The sequence below is a fragment of the Armigeres subalbatus genome, chromosome 1 (assembly GCF_024139115.2).
Source record: "Armigeres subalbatus isolate Guangzhou_Male chromosome 1, GZ_Asu_2, whole genome shotgun sequence".
NCBI lineage: Eukaryota > Metazoa > Arthropoda > Insecta > Diptera > Culicidae > Armigeres > Armigeres subalbatus.
The window spans coordinates 204,479,803-204,502,439 of record NC_085139.1 but is presented as its reverse complement, the minus strand read 5'-3'; the positions used below and the strand labels follow the sequence as shown (position 1 = coordinate 204,502,439).

At 38.4% G+C, this 22,637-nt stretch overlaps 1 protein-coding gene across 5 annotated transcripts in view; it reads left to right on the top strand.

The window, feature by feature from the left end:
- LOC134205695 (lachesin-like) overlaps positions 1-22,637 on the top strand; it is a 678,152-nt gene that overhangs the window by 629,425 nt on the left and 26,090 nt on the right. The window lies entirely within an intron of this gene.

The following is a 22,637-nucleotide window of genomic DNA, read 5'->3' as shown; positions in this document are numbered from 1 at the left end:
TATATATTAGTGTATTTGCCAGCTTGGTGCGCTTCCTGCGACAGGTACCACGGTTCCAACTTGGGTGGACAAGGAAAAGTTTGTCCCCACCCGGAAGAAGCCAAGCACCGACACGGCAGTAGCGACACCCACACGACAAACTCTCACCTGCCTTCTGGACCATATGGAAGCGAGAGACTTTCTTTTTCAATTCAACTTTTCAAGTTCTATTCCACGCTCCCGCTTCTCGAATAGTTGCTTCTGGTTTTAATATCCAGTTTTAGTCAAACAAGCTTCTTTCTTGAGCAGTTTTCGGGCTGTGAGAAAAGACAGCGCATTCTTCGCTACGTAGGTACACGGCACGGGGTGCTAAACTTCTTTTTTGTGTAACTGCATGAAAAATTCAAAGTTTTCCAGCCGTCTCATCGTTTTCCCATTCCCCCCTCGGTCGAACCGGCTGTGGCTGAGCCGCCTCAAGGTGATGATGACGAGGACGATTTAAGATTAAAGTTATGGCGCGAGAGTCGAATAAAAGTGCCAGATTTAATCTTCGTCCGGGGGGAAGTTGAGCCTGGGGATGAGACTGCTTAAGAAGTGCATTTCTTGGGCTCTGGGGCCATCTGGCTGAGTCGTGCTGTGGTTTGACTTTTTTTCTCGAACGGTTTGGTAACTTTTACTGGCTCTGGTTTAACGCAAGCGAGATTCTATTACAGATCAAAAGTGGTGTCAGTAAATCTTCTTGTCTGGAGTTATTTCGAAACTTGGACAATCTATAGTTTCTCTACTGGTTGGTGTGCCTATCAGATGTGCGTATGTGCGATTTATATTCTTAGAAATAGTTTCATACTTTAATAAATTTATTATGTGCTTCAAAATATATTAATGGATTCCAGTTTTCATCACGAGCTCCTGTAATATTTACAAACGTTGTTGAATGCATATTTTCAAGTTCAAGAACTCTTGTAAACACAGATTCCTCAGAAAAGTCATACTATGTAGATTCCAGTGTGGTTCTAACTACGGTATACTAGGCACGGCTCACAACAACAGATATAATCATAACAATGGATTATGGCTATGCCGATAAAAGGATGACGGTCGTACTGTTCTGCAACCTTGTAGAAAGGATGACACGCGTTTTTTTTTGACGTAGGACTAACGTCTTTATTTACTATACCGGGTGTCCTTTGAATTTTTGGAAATCGAGAGCGTTACGCTGAAAGGAAAGATTTCGAACGTTACTAGCGTCTTTATCTTTCGATGCATTTTAAAGATGTACATATCAATCGGGGCCCTCCTTAGCGGTAAGACATGCGGCTACAAAGCAAGAGCATGCTGAGGGTGGCTGGGTTCGATTCCCGGTGCCGGTCTAGACAATTGGAAACGGATTGGAAATTGTCTCGACTTCGACTCGATAAAAGTATCATCGTGTTAGCCTCATGATATACGAATGCAAAAATGGTAACTTGGCGAACTAGGAACCTCGCAGTTAATAACTGTGGAAGTGCCGAATGAACACGAAGCTGCTACGCAGCTCTGTCCCAGTGTGGGGATGTAATGCCAATAAGAAGAAGAAGAAGAAGAAGAAGATATCAATCTACTATAGCTATTGAAAATTTCAATTCTTGTCAAAGTAGTAGTAGTAAAATTCTTCTTTATTCAAACATTTTTGTTCTACAATTATTATCTTCTTCTTATCTTATATATAAAAATGAAATGGTCTGTGTTCGTATCCGCATAACTCGAAAACGGCTGGATGGATGTTTTTCATTTCTTCAGCAGAAACATTCGTTATAGTTTCCGATGGGTTTATATGATATTTCCTAATGCGAAAATTACAAGTAAAGTTGAGCAAATCGTGAAAAACTAGAATTGTGATTTCTATGCGAACTTTGCATGGGCAGTACGGAACGCACATTCTCGCCTACTATGCAGGACAACGTTTGCCGTCAATGGTAATTAACAATTTATTAATAATAATTTTTATTTATCTTGACGGCCTCCAGGAGGCGCTAGTTAAGTGTTTTAAAATTTTATAACCTAACTACTATGTACACTAATATTTACATACAAAAAAAAAATGAGAACCTAGATTGAAACTAGCGCCCTAATTGGAGCCTGATCCGAATGCAAGCAACGGACCCTTTTTTTACACTTTTCTTTACACTCACGAAAGCGTTCATGTAAGGTTTTTATCCCGGCCAGACGGTGGACTTCGGATGTTCTTGTCCTGGGAGGGGTATTGAGGATCATCCTCAGGAATTTGTTTTGGACCCGTTGAAGTTTGAGGTGGTGGGTTTTAGCGCAGCTCTCCCAGACCGGCATGCTTTATTCGATCACAGGGAGGATGATTTGCTTGTTTTAGAGACAAACTTTTTCCGTCTGAGGACGTTGGTAACTCGAGTCACCTCACCGAGTCACCTAACTTGGTCACCGAGTCACACCTTGATTGCGAGGCAGTCTAAACGTTTCATCACACCAAACGTATTTATCACCCGCAAAATTTTGGATCTTTCAAAAAAAGATCTTAACACATATACAGGTCTTGTAACAAGCCATTGCCCGAGCCGTTATCACTTGAAGCTGCATCAAAACTTCAAGATGATGTATGTCGCTTCTGCGGTATACATGTGGAAGACTCGGAACATTTCCGGCAATTTTTAGAAAAAGATTACAGTTCTTCAACAGAGTGCTGATAGAACCCTTTGACGTTTGGAGAACAAGTCCCAATTTGGTAGTACGATTCATCAGAACCATAATACCGTATTGGGAAGACGCTGGTAGTCAAGGTGATGCAATTGCTCTACATAGCAATGATGCGTCAACTTGACAAAGCTATATGAAATGGGGCATATATCACAATAGATCTAACAAATGGTCGCAGTGATTAAAATACCCAACAGGGAAAAAAACTCGAGTCAGTTGGTGTACGGTTGGCCTTCCTCCATGTCGTTGCTCCAGATGGTGCCGTCTCGATTGCCGCGACAGTTGCCCTAGGCTTGATGTTTGGCATTCAGGTCGCTTTCAATGATATACTGGCCTTACCTCCGCGTAAGCTTGACGATGTCCCTCCGAAGGGCAGCCGATGATCCATCGCCGGCTTTGGCTTGCGTTGCGTGATTGTGCCGACGGGAGTGGTCACTTCGACACCGATGGCGTCGATCATACTCAGCTGGAAGATTGGCAGCAGGCGTCAGTTGATGTTATATCGAAGTGCGATGGGTCGAGTCGCACGATGCGGAAGTTTTGGATGTGGACGCTCACCTCCGGTTTAAGGTGCGTTTCAGTGATGAACGCTACGTCGATCTTCTTGAATTGAATTATATTTATTTACGAGATTTTCGGCCCTAGGCCGGTTCATCCCGTGAGTCGATCTCCTTCTCCTCGAGGAAATCAGCCGTTCGATGATTTTGTTCTTGAGCGAGCAAGCCTTCCAGTCGACCAGGCGCACCCTAGCAGCCATTTTCAATAATCAACATGCCAAGAGTGAAGACCTAGTCGAAACGGGTTTTGCAGCCGCGCACCCGAGTGGCAAGCTGTGCAAAGATCGGCATCAGCTGCTCCGGGGTGTACAGCGGAGCAGATTTTTCAGGGTGGATGGTGCTGGAGCTAACGGTGGTTGTAGGATTGGAATCGCTCGACGGCGAGCCGTGATGGCCGGATAGTTCACCTCGTTGATTACAGGAACACGGTTCTTCTTCGGAAGGTTCCTGATTCTTGGTGGAAGCCTTCTTCTGGATTTCCAGGAGCTCAGCTCGTTTTGGGCAGCCCTTTGTGGTGGCCAGATGTTTGTCGCCACAGTTGGCGCACTTGGGATCGGCCACCACACTTGTTGCAGCGCGGCTTCATGCGGCAGTTTTTGGTTCAGTGCTCGAAGTTGAAGTAGTTGGTGCACTGCGTAAGGGGCTCCATACATGCTCCGACATGTTGTACAACTTTGACTCCGCCCCCAGGAAATTTGGTTCGGTCGGAGTAAAGTCGGATCGTCTGTGGGCAAGTTGTACTGTTCAACAGTCGTACAACTTCCCCACAGACTTTACTCCGACCGAACCAAATTTCCTGGGGGCGGAGTCAAAGTTGTACAACATGTCGGAGCGTGTATGGGGCCCCTAACGTCGCGGTGCACTGGGCAATATCACTCCCAGTCAACGACGGTATGATTGATTATCTCAACCAGCTTCCCAAGCAGCACCTGCAACTTAACGCAAATAGAAAAACTCAAGTAAAAGTTGTATATAGTTACGCGTCAACCTTTCCGATCAACCAGCAAGGTCAGCATAACCGCCCTTGCTAAGACATCATCGCGCCACCGAGTCACCACGCCACCAAGTCACCGTTGTTACCAAGGTGTAGTCAGCAGTTTTGGAGGAGTTCGACCCCGTTGGCCAGGTATTGCAGCGTAGACAGATTTAATTAATAAATAGGGTTCGATCAGCAAACGGACAGTCAGTCTTTATTCAGAGTAGGAAGTGTTAGTTACAATTAGATCTTAAGTAGTGAAACCGTATTAATGTAATAAAAAGTGAATAAAGTTATTTTTTTTATAAGAAACATTCTGTGAGACTTATAATTATATAGATCATAAACAAGTTTTGATCGTCACATTGTGTTTTTATATGGTTGGACTTTGGTTTCTTTCGATTCTAGATTCATAAGTCACGATAGTTAGATTCTTCTTATCAAAAACTTATGTGAGACATGTTTAAAACTGAATCTCATAAGTTCAGCTCTTCAGTTAGATACATGTTCTTATGATACTTATATATAACTAACAAAACGACACCCGAAAATAATCCTCCAGGTAGAGCAATCAATATATTTTTATCGATTAAGGTGATTATAAAATGAAACCCGTGGTGAATTCCAAATTCATTACACGTTTATTTACATTCATTTCCAAAAGCCCAAATCTTACGTAATAGTTTTCGTACAGTGCCGAAACTCAAATTATGATTGTTCAGCGTAACTAAGCAAATGATCTACCATTATTTCAGCCCCATACGCGTTATGGTTCTTTCATCTCGTGCTCTTAAAAAAAAAATTTTGAAAAAGCACGTGGTTTACAAAATGGCCGATTTCTGGCTTCATTCTATAATCACCTTAATACTGCAATGATATAATTTCCAGTTACTTTAGAAATATGTTCTACTCACTTTCTCCAATGCTAGGCATTTTTTGATGACTCATTAGATGATATGCATGATTTATACGTTGGTCTGCGATTGTTTCGTACGGTTCTATGTCAAATTTTGGATAACTTCCAGGGCTGCACCTTGCGCGAATCAGACTTTGCCTCTGTTCAAGAACCATAAGTCGCACGTATTATATATAGGTAATGTATTCTAACATCTCCTCCAAATAGTAAAAAGAAAATCCAAAGGTTTGCGATATTTCGTTGTTATTGTTTATGTTCGTAACCTTTGAAACTCTTTTATAATTTATGTTATTTTAAAAACTTTATTATGACTACCTTATAGCAAACTGGTCCCGGCTCGTGTTATATCTAGACCAACATTTGAAAAGGGCGTAACAACCAAAATTTATTCTTTCTGATTCTTCGTCTACATATAAAGCTATATATGTAGACAAAGAATCAGAAGGAATAAATTTTGGATGTTACGCCCTTTTCAAATGTTGGTCTAGATATATAGATTTTAAGTACATATATGAGATTTCGAATAACTTAGTTTCTAAGTTATTTTTTGACAGATGTAGATTACACTGTTGATCAAAAGTACTTTGTATAAATAAAATAAAATTTTATAATCAAAACGTGATAAAGAAATTTCAATTCAAAAGAATATTTCTTGGAATGTTTTGTAAGTGTGCCTAATTCCTTTAAATTGATTTGCTATTAGAAAGACGAACATAAGATAATAAGGTGAAATAAAGAACTCGAATAGTTATTCTACGTCAGAGAGGAATAGAAACAAAAACTAAGATGTGGTTTAATGTTCACATGTTTTTGGACATTTAAGAAAAAGTTAAACAAAAATTTATTATAACAATTTATCAAAAAAAAATTAAGTTTAATTTTGTAGTAGGGGAACTGCTCCTTGATTTTATCTCATGGCAATGAAAAGTTATTTGATCTAGAAGCGATGAGATTGGTATTGGTATTTCTTTGTTTCGCGATGACATAAATATATGTTCAGTGAGATGGAGATCGGAACAGTTTCCCTATATTTCCCTGCAGTATGAAAAATGGACTTAGTTAAATATGTTGATATGTGCTCAGTTAAAATAATGGAAACATATTAAAAAATAATCCTTTCGACTAGTTTGAATGATTTATTTGTACAGAAATAATATCTGCAGTAGGAGGAGGGGAGTGCACATAACTTTGTATGGGGAGAGGGGGTAAGGTTTGGAAGTGAAATATTTCTTCACCAAAATACCTGATTGATAAAACAATACTCTTATACAACATAAATAAAAAATGGGGAAGCGATCAGATCTTGGTTAGGGGAGGGGGGGGGGGGGTACTGCAAGGTGGAGGATACTGGGCATCCACCTGTACATCTCCTATTTAATCTTATGCACAGCAACCTTATTCTAGTTTTGATTTGCATTTGAAATGGCCCTAAAATTAAAAACAATCGTTCAAGTTTATTGTTCGAGAGTACGTAGCTCATTACTGGGTTAAATACTAGTTACACCTTCCGGGTGCGATGAAAATACATAAATATGATTAATCTTATGCTAATCTTACTAGAATAGGGTTATGCGCTAATTCGTCCATGGCGCTAGCATTCGTCATATCAAATTCTAAATCACTAAATACTCGCGAATCGTAAACTAAAATAATGAACTAATCATCTGACGAGATAGAAAAAAGTGTACACTACGATCTGCATTCATTTAAATTATATTCCGGTGTTACTTACTTGAAATACAGTTAAATTTAACTTTGCGGCTGTGACTTTTGCATAATTTCCTACGTTATCCGTGCGACGAAGGAAAATCCAGTTTGTTCACTGCTGTAGAAGACGCGCAACACCGTCATCAAAATCCACGTATTTCACTGATTTTCACCGCACTTTTTCACATAAATTTCTCACTGCGCACTAAATAAAAGCAATGTTTATTGCTCAAGTGAATAATAATTGCAAAATAACTGCCGGAAGGCGTTCAAATGATCTGTTTTTTCAAACTTTAGAGCGTTTGAAATTTATTTTCTTCGTCGCCTTGTTTATAGTCGAAAAACGCGTTGCCAAACTGGCGGTTTGAACTGAAATAATCTTATGTTACACATCTGATAATACATCATGCAGTCAATAAAAGTGGGTTTTTCAATTATTTTCCGCTAGTGTAATAAAAGAAAAGTCTTCCAAATAAATATTTTTCATACACACTCGTCATTCACACTAAAATTTTCCACTATTCCAAAAGTTTGAAACAGGAGAAATAATTTCATAACAGAAATCTGTTGGCAGCACTACCCACGTACGTGTTAAGCATGTGTGTTAGTTGTTTGACAGACTGAATGGCAGCACAATCGAAACCATTTTTATGCGGTCGAAATGGGATTGCAAAAGGAAATTTCAAAATTGACCGAAATGATAGTTATTCTGCATAAAGTCACAGATAAGTCGTCCAGTTATCCAAGAAATGGCTTGAGCTAAGGAACAAAGATTTGCAGTCCTGTTTTAAGTATGGTACATGCTCCTTGTGGTACAGAGAAAGGAAACGTAGATGATCAATTTTCCGGTTTCAAATATGGTACATTCTCTCTGTAGTACAAAGAACAGAATGCGTTCACAGCATAAGTTCTTGGTCATCCAAGAAATCCCTGGAGTAAGGCCTTTCGATCTACACGTGTAACTGGAGATCACTTTTCCGGTTTCAAATATGGTACATGCTCTCTGTAGTACAAAGAACAGAATGCGTTCACAGCAAATGTTCTCGGTCATCCAAGAAATCCCTGGAGTAAGGCCTTTCGATCTACACGCGTAACTGAAGATCACTTTTCCGGTTTCAAATATGGTACATGCTCTCTGTAGTACAAAGAACAGAATGCGTTCACAGCAAATGTTCTCGGTCATCCAAGAAATCCCTGGAGTAAGGCCTTTCGATCTACACGTGTAACTGAAGATCACTTTTCCGGTTTCAAATATGGTACATGCTCTCTGTAGTACAAAGAACAGAATGCGTTCACTGCATTTGTTCTTGGTCATCCAAGAAATCCCTGGAGTAAGGCCTTTCGATCTACACGTGTAACTGGAGATCACTTTTCCGGTTTCAAATATGGTACATGCTCTCTGTAGTACAAAGAACAGAATGCGTTCACTGCATTTGTTCTTGGTCATTCAAGAAATGCCTGGAGTAAGGCCTTTCGATCTACACGTGTAACTGGAGATCACTTTTCCGGTTTCAAATATGGTACATGCTCTCTGTAGTACAAAAAACAGAATGCGTTCACTGCATATGTTATTGGTCATCCAAGAAATCCATGGAGTAAGGCCTTTCGATCTACACGTGTAACTGGAGATCACTTTTCCGGTTTCAAATATGGTACATGCTCTCTGTAGTACAAAGAACAGAATGCGTTCACAGCATATGTTCTTGGTCATCCAAGAAATCCCTGGAGTAAGGCCTTTCGATCTACACGCGTAACTGAAAATCACTTTTCCGGTTTCAAATATGGTACATACTCTCTGTAGTACAAAGAACAGAATGCGTTCACTGCATTTGTTCTTGGTCATCCAAGAAATCACTGGAGTAAGGCCTTTCGATCTACACGCTTAACTGAAGATCAATTTTCCGGTTTCAAATATGGTACATGCTCTCTGTGGTACAAAGAAGAGAAAGCGTTCACTGCATTTGTATTTGGTCATCCAAGAAATCCCTGGAGTAAGGCCTTTCGATCTACACGTGTAACTGGAGATCACTTTTCCGGTTTCAAATATGGTACATGCTCTCTGTTGTACAAAGAACAGAATGCGTTCACAGCATATGTTCTTGGTCATCCAAGAAATCCCTGGAGTAAGGCCTTTCGATCTACACGCGTAACTAAATATCAATTTTCCGGTTTCAAATATGGTACATGCTCTCTGTAGTACAAAGAACAGAATGCGTTCACTGCATTTGTTCTTGGTCATTCAAGAAATCCCTGGAGTAAGGCCTTTCGATCTACACGTGTAACTGGAGATCACTTTTCCGGTTTCAAATATGGTACATGCTCTCTATAGTACGAAGAACAGAATGCGTTCACAGCATATGTTCTTGGTCATCCAAGAAATCCCTGGAGTAAGGCCTTTCGATCTACACGCGCAACTGAAGACCAATTTTCCGGTTTCAAATATTGTACATGCTCTCTGTAGTACAAAGAACAGAATGCGTTCACTGCATATGTTCTTGGTCATCTCTGGAGTAAGGCCTTTCGATCTACACGCGTAACTGAAGATCAATTTCCCGGTTTCAAATATGGTACATGCTCTCTGTAGTACGAATAACAGAATGCGTTCACAGCATATGTTCTTGGTCATTCAAGAAATCCCTGGAGTAAGGCAATTTGATCTACACGCGTAGCTGAAGATCAATGTTCCGATTTCAAATATGGTACATGCTATTGATGTTAACTTGATATTAAACTGATGTTGTTGAACTTGATGTTAAACTTAAAAAACACACAAATAAAGGGATTATTCAAATATGACGTCCACTACTTTTTGAGATTTCTAGACCCCCCCCTCCCTACTCTGTCTCGCTTTTTTGTATACCTTGTATATGTAGTGTCACAAAATCTTAAAAACCCCTCCCCCCCCTAAAACCTGTGACATCATTGTTGAAAGACCCCAAAGAAAAAAAAACCCAACTTAGTTCACCGAATAGTGATACATTTGGTCAAGACACCAACCTTATATGTCGCTTATATGGCTCGGTTCAATTTACCATTTTCGTAATAACTTTCAAACGCGATCAACTAGGCTTTGCCTTCTATCGAATAAAACTTGTTGCGAGAAAATCGGCTAAGGTTTACTATAAGAAAAGTTGTCTAATGTTTTTCTTAGCTTTTGTGCACACACATACACACATGCATACCGTTCGTTGAGCTAAGTTGATTGGCATATAACACTATGGGTCTCCGGGCCTTCTATAAAAAAATCGTTCTTGAAGTGAGATGATAGCCTTTCGGTATAACTTTGTTGTACGAGAAAGGCAAAAATAATGGGTACATTATATATTCAAAACAGGCCTTTAGATCGTTGGTTACGCGTGTCGATCTGAAATGATCCACTTCAGGTATTTCTTGGATATCTGCGAACGGCTTTCATACGCAGATTCTGTTACTGTGAAACCTCCATGAGCCAATATTAATGGGACCTTACATTTACAAATCCATCTTGTAGATCATTGGTTATGCATGTAGATCTGAAGGCCTCCATTTCAGGTATTTCTTGGATAACCGCGAACGTCTTTCATACGCAGATTCTGTTATTTGTAGTACAATGGGTACATTACATTTGAAAACAGGCCTGTAGATCATTGGTTACGCGTGTATACCTGAAGGCCTTCACTTCAGGGATTTTGTGGATAACCGTGAAGATCTTCCATACGCAGATTTTATCATATGCACCACAATGGGTATATTGCATTTCCAAAACAGGCCTGTAGATCATTGGCTACACGTGTAGATCTGAAGGACTCCACTTCAGGTTTTTTTGGATAACCGTGAAGATTTTCCATACGCAGATTCTATCATATGTACCACAATGGATATATCTCCTTTTCAAAACAGGCCTGTAGATCATTGGATACGCGTGTAGATCTGAAGACCTCCACTTCAGGTATTTCTTGGATAATTGCGAACGTCTTCGATACGCAGATTCTGTTATATGTACCACAATGAGTACATTACATTAACAAAACAGGCCTGTAGATCATTGGTTACGCGTGTAGATCTGAAGACCTCCACTTCAGGTATTTCTTGGATAACCGCGAACGTCTTTGATACGCAGATTCTGTTATATGTACTACCATGGGTACATTACATTTACAAAACAGGCCTGTAGATCATTGGTTACGCGTGTAGACCTGAAGGCCTTCACTTCAGGGATTTCTTGGATAACCATGCATATCTTCCATACGCAGATTCTATCATATGTACCACAATGGGTATATTACATTTACAAAACAGGCCTGTAGATCATTGGTTACGCGCGTAGATCTGAAGACCTCCACTTCAGGTATTTCTTGGATAACCGCGAACGTCTTCGATACGCAGATTCTGTTATATGTACCACAATGAGTACATTACATTAACAAAATAGGCCTGTATATCATTGGTTACGCGCGTAGATCTGAAGACCTCCACTTCAGGTATTTCTTAGATATCCGCGAACGTCTTTGATATGCAGATTCTGTTATTTGTACTACAATGGGTACATTACATTAACAAAACAGGCCGGTAGATCATTGGTTATGCGTGTAGACCTGAAGGCCTTCACTTCAGGAATTTCTTGGATAACCGTGAAGATCTTCCATACGCAGATTCTATCATATGTACCACAATGGATATATTACATTTACAAAACAGGCCTGTAGATCATTGGATACGCGTGTAGATCTGAAGACTTCCACTTCAGGTATTTCTTGGATAACCGCGAACGTCTTCCATACGCAGATTCTATCATATGCACCACAATGGGTATATTACATTTACAAAACAGGCCTGTAGATCATTGGTTACACGCGTAGATCTGAAGACCTCCACTTCAGGTATTTCTTGGATAACCGCGAACGTCTTCGATACGCAGATTCTGTTATATGTACCACAATGAGTACATTACATTAACAAAACAGACCGATAGATCATTGGTTACGCGTGTAGATCTGAAGACCTCCACTTCAGGTATTTCTTGGATAACCGCGAACGTCTTCGATCCGCAGATTCTGTTATATGTCCAAGAAATACCTGAAGTGGAGGTCTTCAGATCTACGCGTGTAACCAATGATCTACAGGCCTGTTCTGTAAATGTCATGTACCCATTGTAGTACATATAACAGAATCTGCATATCAAAGACGTTCGCGGATATCCAAGAAATACCTGCGTAACAATGATTTAAAGGCCTGTTTTGTAATGTATATATATCTGCGTCTCTGATTATCGAAATTCCCTGAAGTGAAGGCCTTCAGGTCTACACGCATAACCAATGAACAACCGGCCTGTTTTGTAAACAGGTTTTGTAAACAGGCCGGTTGTTCATTGGTTATGCGTGTAGACCTGAAGGCCTTCACTTCAGGAATTTCTTGGATAACCGTGAAGATCTTCCATACGCAGATTCTATCATATGTACCACAATGGATATATTACATTTACAAAACAGGCCTGTAAATCATTGGTTACGCGCGTAGATCTGAAGACCTCCCCTTCAGGTATTTCTTGGATATCCGCGAACGTCTTTGATATGCAGATTCTGTTATATGTACTACAATGGGTACATGACATTTACAGAACAGGCCTGTAGATCATTGGTTACACGCGTAGATCTGAAGACCTCCACTTCAGGTATTTCTTGGATAACCACGAACGTCTTCGATACGCAGATTCTGTTATATGTACCACAATGAGTACATTACATTAACAAAACAGATCGATAGATCATTGGTTACGCGTGTAGATCTGAAGACCTCCACTTCAGGTATTTCTTGGATAACCGCGAACGTCTTCGATCCGCAGATTCTGTTATATGTACTACAATGGGTACATTACATTTACAAAACAGGCCGGTTGTTCATTGGTTATGCGTGTAGACCTGAAGGCCTTCACTTCAGGAATTTCTTGGATAACCGTGAAGATCTTCAATACGCAGATTCTATCATATGTACCACAATGGATATATTACATTTACAAAACAGGCCTGTAAATCATTGGTTACGCGCGTAGATCTGAAGACCTCCCCTTCAGGTATTTCTTGGATATCCGCGAACGTCTTTGATATGCAGATTCTGTTATATGTACTACAATGGGTACATGACATTTACAGAACAGGCCTGTAGATCATTGGTTACACGCGTAGATCTGAAGACCTCCACTTCAGGTATTTCTTGGATAACCACGAACGTCTTCGATACGCAGATTCTGTTATATGTACCACAATGAGTACATTACATTAACAAAACAGATCGATAGATCATTGGTTACGCGTGTAGATCTGAAGACCTCCACTTCAGGTATTTCTTGGATAACCGCGAACGTCTTCGATCCGCAGATTCTGTTATATGTACTACAATGGGTACATTACATTTACAAAACAGGCCGGTTGTTCATTGGTTATGCGTGTAGACCTGAAGGCCTTCACTTCAGGAATTTCTTGGATAACCGTGAAGATCTTCCATACGCAGATTCTATCATATGTACCACAATGGATATATTACATTTACAAAACAGGCCTGTAAATCATTGGTTACGCGCGTAGATCTGAAGACCTCCCCTTCAGGTATTTCTTGGATATCCGCGAACGTCTTTGATATGCAGATTCTGTTATATGTACTACAATGGGTACATGACATTTACAGAACAGGCCTGTAGATCATTGGTTACACGTGTAGACCTGAAGGCCTTCACTTCAGGGATTTCTTGGAAAACCGTGAAGATCTTCCATACGCAGATTCTGTTATATGTACCACAATGGGTATAATACATTTACAAAACAGGTCTGTAGATCATTGGATACTTGGATTTCTTGGATAGCCGCGAACATCCTCCGTACACATATTATATTCATTGTTTCACAATGTACACATATCATATTCAGAATGGGCCAATATTAATTGAATCTATATTATTTTTATTTAACACGGTATGATACCGCATAAAAAACTAATTTGGTGTACTTGTAGAAATCGCACACCAATACCAACAGATTTATTTGACAGCAATCCATCGAGTTTCAGACTGGACGAGTGAAAATTCTCATGGACGTAAACAGATTTTCATAAGACAAATTTGAAAAATTTGAAGGGTATTTTTGATTGCCGATTCTCAATAAACTATGATTTGTTCAATGCGCTAATAGTACACAATGAAAACTAGGAACTCTATAATACGTGTTACATACAACTTAGTTAGAGTAAGTAGTTGGGATAGTGTATAAATTAGATTTGAAAACCAGGCACTACCAACTACGACGGGAATTAGCTCACTACCCTACTATAAAAAATGCAGAAAAGCTAAAAAAATATTGTTGGCCACCACTTTGTATGAAGCCGCCCGGGAGCCGGGTCCGGGAGAAAATATCGCCAACGCACAGTGTTTTATTTCGTCATTTTCACGATCGAAATTCAAAAACTCGAAAAGTGTTTATTTTGGATATAGGGTTTGTTCACAGAAGTTTCAAAATATTTAGGAGCGCATCTTTTGATAAAAACAGTTTGATGATTAATCCCCCTAAAAGTGAGTTGAGAAAATTATTTTTCCACCAGAATGAGATGGACACGTAGTGTCTTCCGAAAAGTTGTAGCAAATGTTAATACGAGCAACTTTGCTGAACATCCCAAGTTTCTATCTCTTATATATAATAAACTTAAGTCGTTTTATGTAAAAACCTCATTAAAATCTTATTTTTCATTCTAGCTCTTTCCAATGATTTTTCCCATTTTCCGTCTCTTCTACAAAGTTATTAAACAAGCAAAATTACATGTTTTTGCTGAACATTGTAACATTCCATCTCACATACAACAAAAGTTATAATTAAATCATACATATTTTTAGAGGTATCTCCACATAGGATTACTCCCTTAATTGCAAAAAGTCGCAAATTTCCTCACGATATGCTGAAAATCGCTTATTTAGTTTTTATACTGACATCGAAAACTTTTGTCGACAAGAGTCTTCTCGAATGCTGTGTTAAAAACTTGTAAAACTATGAAAAATCATAATATTTGAATAACTTTTGTTTTATAAGAGATAGAAAGTTACAATGTTCAGCAAAAACATGTAATTTTACTGGTTTGACAACTTTGTAGAAGAGATGGAAAATGTGAAAAATTATTAGAGTTAGTTTAAGTTATTTCCACATAAACCTTAATAATAAGCGTTTCAATTTGATTAAAACAGCAGAAACATCTGCTGCAGGTAATTTTTAGGACAAACGAGGAACTGACGCATTGATCACTGATATCGTTGGATCCCGTTGTATCAAAAGCCAAGAAGTCGAAGGAAGTTGCTTCCAGAAGATACTAAACTGTTTTAGTGAAAGTATGAAAGTGATGACAAAGAGAACAACGAATACAAATCCTGTTGAATTTGGAAACAACTTTTCCTTTGGTATATTTAGAAAAACTTTGCATTTAACGTTATAACAAATGCGGCGATGAAGCTGAGTTTGTAAATTATTGATGTAACAAACTTAACATGGTTTATGTGGAAATCCTCATAAAGTCATTCTTTTAACTTAAACTAACTCTAATGATTTTTCACATTTTCCGTCTCTTCTACAAAGTTGTCAAACCAGTAAAATTACATGTTTTTGCTGAACATTGTAACTTTCTATCTCTTATAAAACAAAAGTTATTCAAATATTATGATTTTTCATAGGTTTACAAGTTTTTAACACAGCATTCGAGAAGACTCTTGTCGACAAAAGTTTTCAATGTCAGTATAAAAATTAAATAAGCGATTTTCAGCATATCATGAAGAAATTTGCGACTTTTTGCAATTAAGGGAGTAGTCACAAGTGGAAATACCTCTAAAAATATGTATAATTTAAAGATAACTTTTGTTGTATGTGAGATGGAATGTTACAATGTTCAGCAAAAACATGTAATTTTGCTTGTTTAACAACTTTGTAGAAGAGACGGAAAATGGGAAAAATCATTGGAAAGAGTTAGAATGAAAAATAATATTTTAATGAGGTTTTACATAAAACGACTTAAGTTTGTTATATATAAGAGATAGAAGCTCGGGATGTTCAGCAAAGTTGCTCGTATTAACATTTGCTACAACTTTGCGGAAGACGCTACGTGTCTATCTCATTCTGGTGGAAAAATAATTTTCTCAACTCACTTTTAGGGGGATTAATCATTAAACTGTTTTTATCGAAAGATGCGCTCCTAAATATCTTGAAACTTCTGTGAACAAACCCTATATCCAAAATCAACACTTTTCGAGTTTTTGAATTTCGATCGTGAAAATGACGAAATAAAACACTGTGCAACGCGACGAAGCGAAAACGTAAACAGCGAGAGAAAAAGCACTTGAAAAAATTGCGCGAGCAAAAAACACGTCCGAACGTGCTGCTGTCTCGGACTGGAATGATTTGTGTGTATGCTTATATTTTGACGTTGGACTTACGTCTTTCTTTACTATAATGGGTGTCATTTAGATTTTTGGAAATCGAGAGCGTTACGCTGGAAGGGAAGATTTTGAACGTTACTAGCGCCTTTATCTTTCGATGGATTTTGAAGATTTATATATCAATCGACTCGGACACTCTCCAGCATTTTGCCTATTTCACTGAAACTTAAGATTATTAACGATAAGCTATTGAAAATTTCAATTCTTGTCAATTTAATCAATTTAATTTATCACTACGACAAAGCCAGTACCCTACGCAATGGAAATTTTCGTACATGTTCCCAGTTCTTAAGAAAGGTGACAAATCGAACGTTGAGAATTATAGAGGTATAACTTCTCTGTGCAGCTGCTCAAAAATATTCGAAATTATTATTAACGAAGCTTTGTTTGCAAGCTGTAAAAACTACATTACGACATCTCAGCACGGATTTTACTCCAAGAGGTCAACGTCAACTAATCTTATTGAGTTTGTGTCACTCTGTATCCGCAATATCGATTCAGGCAGACAAGTGGACGCAATCTATACTGACCTCAAGGCGGCGTTCGATAGAGTTGATCATGGTATCTTGCTCAGCAGACTCGCAAAGCTCGGAATTTGTCACGACATGGTTTCCTGGCTTGAAACATATCTCACTGATCGCACGGTTTGTGTCAAAATTGGAAGTGCTGAATCTGCTATTTTTTCAAACCCCTCTGGAGTGCCTCAGGGCAGTAACCTTGGACCCCTGCTTTTCTCTCTATTCATCAATGAAGTTGCAAATGTACTTCCACCCGGCTGCCGTCTATTCTTTGCTGATGATCTTAAAATATACATGGTAATCAACAGCATTGGAGATTGTGTGCAACTGCAGGAGCTTGTAACCAAATTCGAGCTCTGGTGTACCACTAACAATCTGACGCTTAGTATTCAAAAATGCAAATCAATTTCCTTTCACCGTAAGATGCATCCAGTACTATTTGAATACAGCATGTCCGGGATTATTTTGGAACGAGTGGACAGCATTAAAGACTTAGGAGTGCTTTTAGATCAGGGGCTTTCTTTCAAGCACCACTACAATGAAATCATTAATAAGGCCAACCGTACGCTCGGATTCATCTTCAAAATTGCGAATGACTTTCGAGACCCATTTTGTTTACGATCGCTCTACTGTTCGCTCGTACAATCTCAACTAGAGTATTGTTGCATCGTCTGGTGCCCCTATCAGACTTACTGGATCGACAGAATTGAGTCCGTACAGAAGAAATTCGTTCGTCGTGTCTTGCGACACCTACCTTGGCGCGATCCGGTGAATCTACCCCCATATGCGAATCGATGCAGACTGATAGGAATTGACACTCTGGAAAACCGACGTCGAATCGCACAAATAGCTTTTACTGCTAAATTATTAACCGGATTCATAGATTCTCCAGAAATTCTGCGCCAGTTCAATATCTACGCACCGGAGCGGATAATGAGACCACGGAATTTTCTTTCTCTTGAAGCCCGCAATAGACAATACGGCTCACATGAACCGATCCGTGCAATGGCTGCATCCTTCAACACGGTGTACGCTGAATTCGACTTCAATCTTCCATTGGTAACCTTCATCCGGCGGATTAATTAGGATATGCGAATTAGTTAATAAGATTTTATTCATTAAGACAATGTTTTGTCAGATGAATTTAAAAGCAAACAATAAACAACAAACAATAAACAATAAACAATAAAGCCAGCAAAAATTTCATATGTAACCAATTCCGTGCATTCCTAACACGGACATCAGAATGCGGTATGTCACAGGCCTTCGGGTCCATCGGAAGATATTCTTTGTGTATAAAAGAAGCAGTGCGAGTTATTAGAATTTGTGACAGAAGCGCGTACTGACATGCTTTTTGCTCGCGCATTTTTCGTTTCGTTCGTTCGCTGTGTTTACCTACACGGAAGAAATAAACTACCCAATAGTGAGTTTAATTCACCCAACCTCGAACATCCGTACGGGAAACCAAAATTGAGTGAATAGGGTCGAAATAGTTTGCCTTCACTCCCATGTTAAAAAAGGACCCAACGGAAAATTTATTTACCCAAATGTAAGTTTAATTCACTCAATTTCGACCTCAGGTAATAAAACTCAAAATTGGCTTCCCGTATTGAACTGGCGTCGTTGGATTGTTTGGCTCTTTTGTTTTTGACAACAGAAAGAGTGGATGAAAGAGAAGAGAAAAAATAACTCAAAAGTAAGTTTAAAAATACTCAATTTTGAGTACTTTTTTTCTTCCGTGTACACAGCGACAGCATCCAGTTACTAGCGGTATAGAACTGCCGGTGGGTCTGCGAATATGCATGAAAGAAGTGAGCGATTTTTTTTGTCATTCTGTGCTTGATGATGGTCGCGTGCAATGGTGTCGGTTGCGATGGATGCAATCGCCCATTGCATCGCTCGGAGTTCGGTGGTGGATGAAGAAGAATAAAATTAGAGAGATTTGGTCTGCTCATTCAGGTGATTGGTTTCATAATTCAAATGATCCCGGGATGAGTACGAGTCATGTCATATGACTGACCATATGTTAAGTTGTGCTTGGTACTAAACGACATGTACATTAAAACATGGTTATACTATAACAGTTCTGATTTCATTTAAAAAATCAACTACACTGATAAAAATAAACATTTGATTAAAATAATTACTTTCATTTATTTGCAGAAGGTATTAGCAATCAAAGATGCACAATCAGCAATAGTGTTAATATCCATTTTAGATTAGAAAATTTTGCTGAATTACATGTAAATGTTTTAAAAAAAGTCCGCAAAAAATAATTTCCAGAAGAATATTTAAATAAACTTTATCTTATACTTTGTTTTTTATTTTCTGAAAAATTGTATCATTAAACTTGACGTAGACATGGAGTTTGGAATCAAAACATTATATAATTTTTCGTTGATGTATTAGCAGTATCTCCTCTATTATAGTAGGGTCACTGCTCCTTGACTTGTTTCTTATTGTGACTTTTTTTTCATCAGTAAGCACGCATGGTAGTAAAAAGAAGCAGCGAAATTGGTGCTGCATTTCTTTGTTTGGAAAACGGGACAGTTCCCCCAATTTAGCACATTTTTCCCAAGTCTAAAAATTTTATAAATAGAATTGTTTAACTTCAAATACTATCATCAATAAGAGATCTATAAATGCCCTACACTTGCTTGAGTAAATAAGGGCTTAATAGTTAGAAACAAAGCAATTCTTATTATGTATTTAATTATTAGTTTTATTTCCAGAAGTTTTGAATACACAAATTGCTAATAATTCTACACAGCATGGAAGTTGTCTTTCCAATATCAATACCTATAATCAAACTCTATAGATCCAAAAGTTAAAAGTTAAATGTAAATACGTTACGTTTATACAAGTCCTACGTCTACTCGCGGTTATGTTGAAAACATTACCCATTGCTCGTTTTTTGTATAAGAATCTAACAATTTCACATAAGCCCAGTTCATATACAGGTTTTGGTAGGTTATTATACAGAATTATTAGAAAATCTAACAAGTCGCTGGTTGTGTACGATAAAGGCATAATGTGTCCTTATATGACATATGACATTTACAGATAAGTGCCCACTGGTTTTTGAAATGATGCACCCTAATACGGTATGCTGCATCATCGAAGGCAAAGTAATTTACTAGATCATCAATTCATAACTGGTCCATATCGGGACACCATCAGTCATTTCTTCCACACGAGGAAAAAATCACCGTCAATATCGACACATCGATCTCAGCCCACGCAGTAACTATTGCCGGCGGTAGTAAGAGTTCTGTCGCTCTGCCAACGGCCATCAGAGACGTCAGTCATCGGGCTAATGGATGAAGCTTCGCTTTTGAATAGCAAAATCAACAACCGATAGCGCATCCTACGGGGAAGCAACTCTAACTCTGATGATTTTTTGTATCTGTCCACGATACCATCGCCACATTCCACTACACACTCGACTGCAAACTAGGGAAGTCATCAACAGTCCAGCCTAGACCAGACAAGCTGCTGAAATTAAAGATGTACAATTGTTCCATTATCTCACTTTCCATTTCCGATCCGATCCGGAGTTAAAACGCGCACAGACACCCCCCAACAAACAACGACAAGCTACAAATAAGCATCTAGGTTGAATTATTGTTTATTTGTGATCTTCGTAGCTGAATAAAAAGGATGCTGAATAATTCGCTAGACAGAATCCATTTCAGCATTTAATCTAACTAATATTCGACATGACCTATTTATTTGCTTACTACCTTTATTTGAAGTCGAACTAACGTTTTCATTTTATCACATTTCAGCACATTGGGGAAGTTTAACAATGTGCTGAACTAATGATTTTTAAAGTTCTCTGTTCGACTATGATGTGATGCTCTGAAAGGGTGGTCGAATTGAGTTTGAATAGTAAGTTAATAAGCAAGCATTTAGACATCCTTCTTAACCTTTGGCCTTCTTAACCATTGGATTTCACATTTATCTGATCTATCGCACAGTGGAAAAAAACCATTATGCTTTTTCAGTTTGAGAGAAAATCTGGATTCTAGATCTGGAAAATTTGATTTATAGGAAAAATGGATGCTGAATAATACAAATAGACATAAATAAATCAATAAAGACAATAAAAAGACAATAAAATAATGATTTATTTTCAAGACATGCTTTTTATATTCGTGATTTATTAAGCTGTCGGAGATTATAACGAACAAAAATGCTGGAGCAATAAAAAAAAATCATGCATTCATGCGAAAATAAATTTACTAAAAGCCGGACATAAACCCGTTTAATAACGTCGGAAAATTATTGAATCTTTGATGTGTGGAATCCCACTATTATCGCATGGATGATGATCTTTATTGCGGAGAAATTGGAATAATCTTAGCATTTGACAATCATATCGCAACCGTTTATCAAGAGATTCTGAGGAAGGCCGAATATACATTGATTTTATTTTCATAAATTCATAAATAGGATTTATTTTATCGTTTATCGACATTATTTTTACATTTTTTCCTAGTGTGCGATAACTATCGCTGGCTGAACAATGGTTGAAATAAAAATCTTGTTCAGTTATTAACAAATTATGGTTTGACAGATCGACTTGTTGAATAAGAGTCCAATTATGATTCATATCCAGCAATAATATTATTTATGTTATGCATTGAGTGAGCCATATCTAACTAATCAAGGATGACGCGGATGACAACGTTACCGGCGGATGATCAAATGACAGCAGTTCGAGACCCGATTTAGGAAAATTATAAAATGATTATATGAAAATAGCAATTGCTTCAAAATACGTTCATTGGAGATCTTGATGATATTACCTTCTATGCGTTATTATTTTCGAATAATTCACATGTAGCTGAATTGAGGCTTAGTAAAATGCATATTAAAGGTTTAACGAATCAGTTAATAAAGTTGTTTTTCAAAATGAGATGTTATAGTTGTATAACTTCGCCAAAATTGTGTGAACAAAGCTTGAACAGAAGTTGTGATAAGAAATAGTACAGACATAATTCAACACATCGCTGAATTAAATCATCACACTGATGTTAGTTCAACTAGTGAATGTTTGTTGGGCCTTCAGCCGGGGAAGCGAACGATGAGCACAAATTCAGCGAACTGTGATTTATCATTTTTCGAAAAAGAAAAATGTTTTTTTTTTCTACTGCCACTCAACTTCCTAACCCGATTCTGGACGGATTTCCCCTCGACTGGACTGGACTGAACCTGGCCTGGAGCAAACTGACCAATGCACTGTGGAACACTTCCATGTAAGCAGATGGGCAAAAACATTTGTTACTTTCAGCTACACTCGATTATTGTTTTAACGAATTACATTTTGTCTGTACTACAATTGGGCTTAACGAAATTCAGCACTCAAATAAGAATGTATTGCTGATATATGGTGTATGGAAGCTATGATGCATAATGCGTAGAATAAAACTACAAGTATTTAAAAATAAATAAATCCCATAGTGCTGGCATGGCGTTTGATTCTTCAAAAGGCGTCTGTCTACTGCGAGGCAGACGTTGAACAACGATGTGAGCAAAAACAGTTGATCAGAAAGAGTTATGGATGGATGTGAGCTTTTTTAGTTTGACCCGTCGTCGTCGGGCCGGCTCGTTGTTCCCATACGAGAGTCTGGGAACTGTGCGGAACTGATGGCAACTGATGTTAGACTGGAAGGGAAAAAAATCTCCCCAAGGCTGGTAATAAGGCTGATGACAAGTCTACGACAATGTGTACCGATTTTCTTTTGGTTGGATAACCGAAGGGTTCTTTTTTATGGTGTAGGCAAGTGAGTGTGGCAGAAACAAATCAAACGAAATGAAGGTCGGCCAGACTACG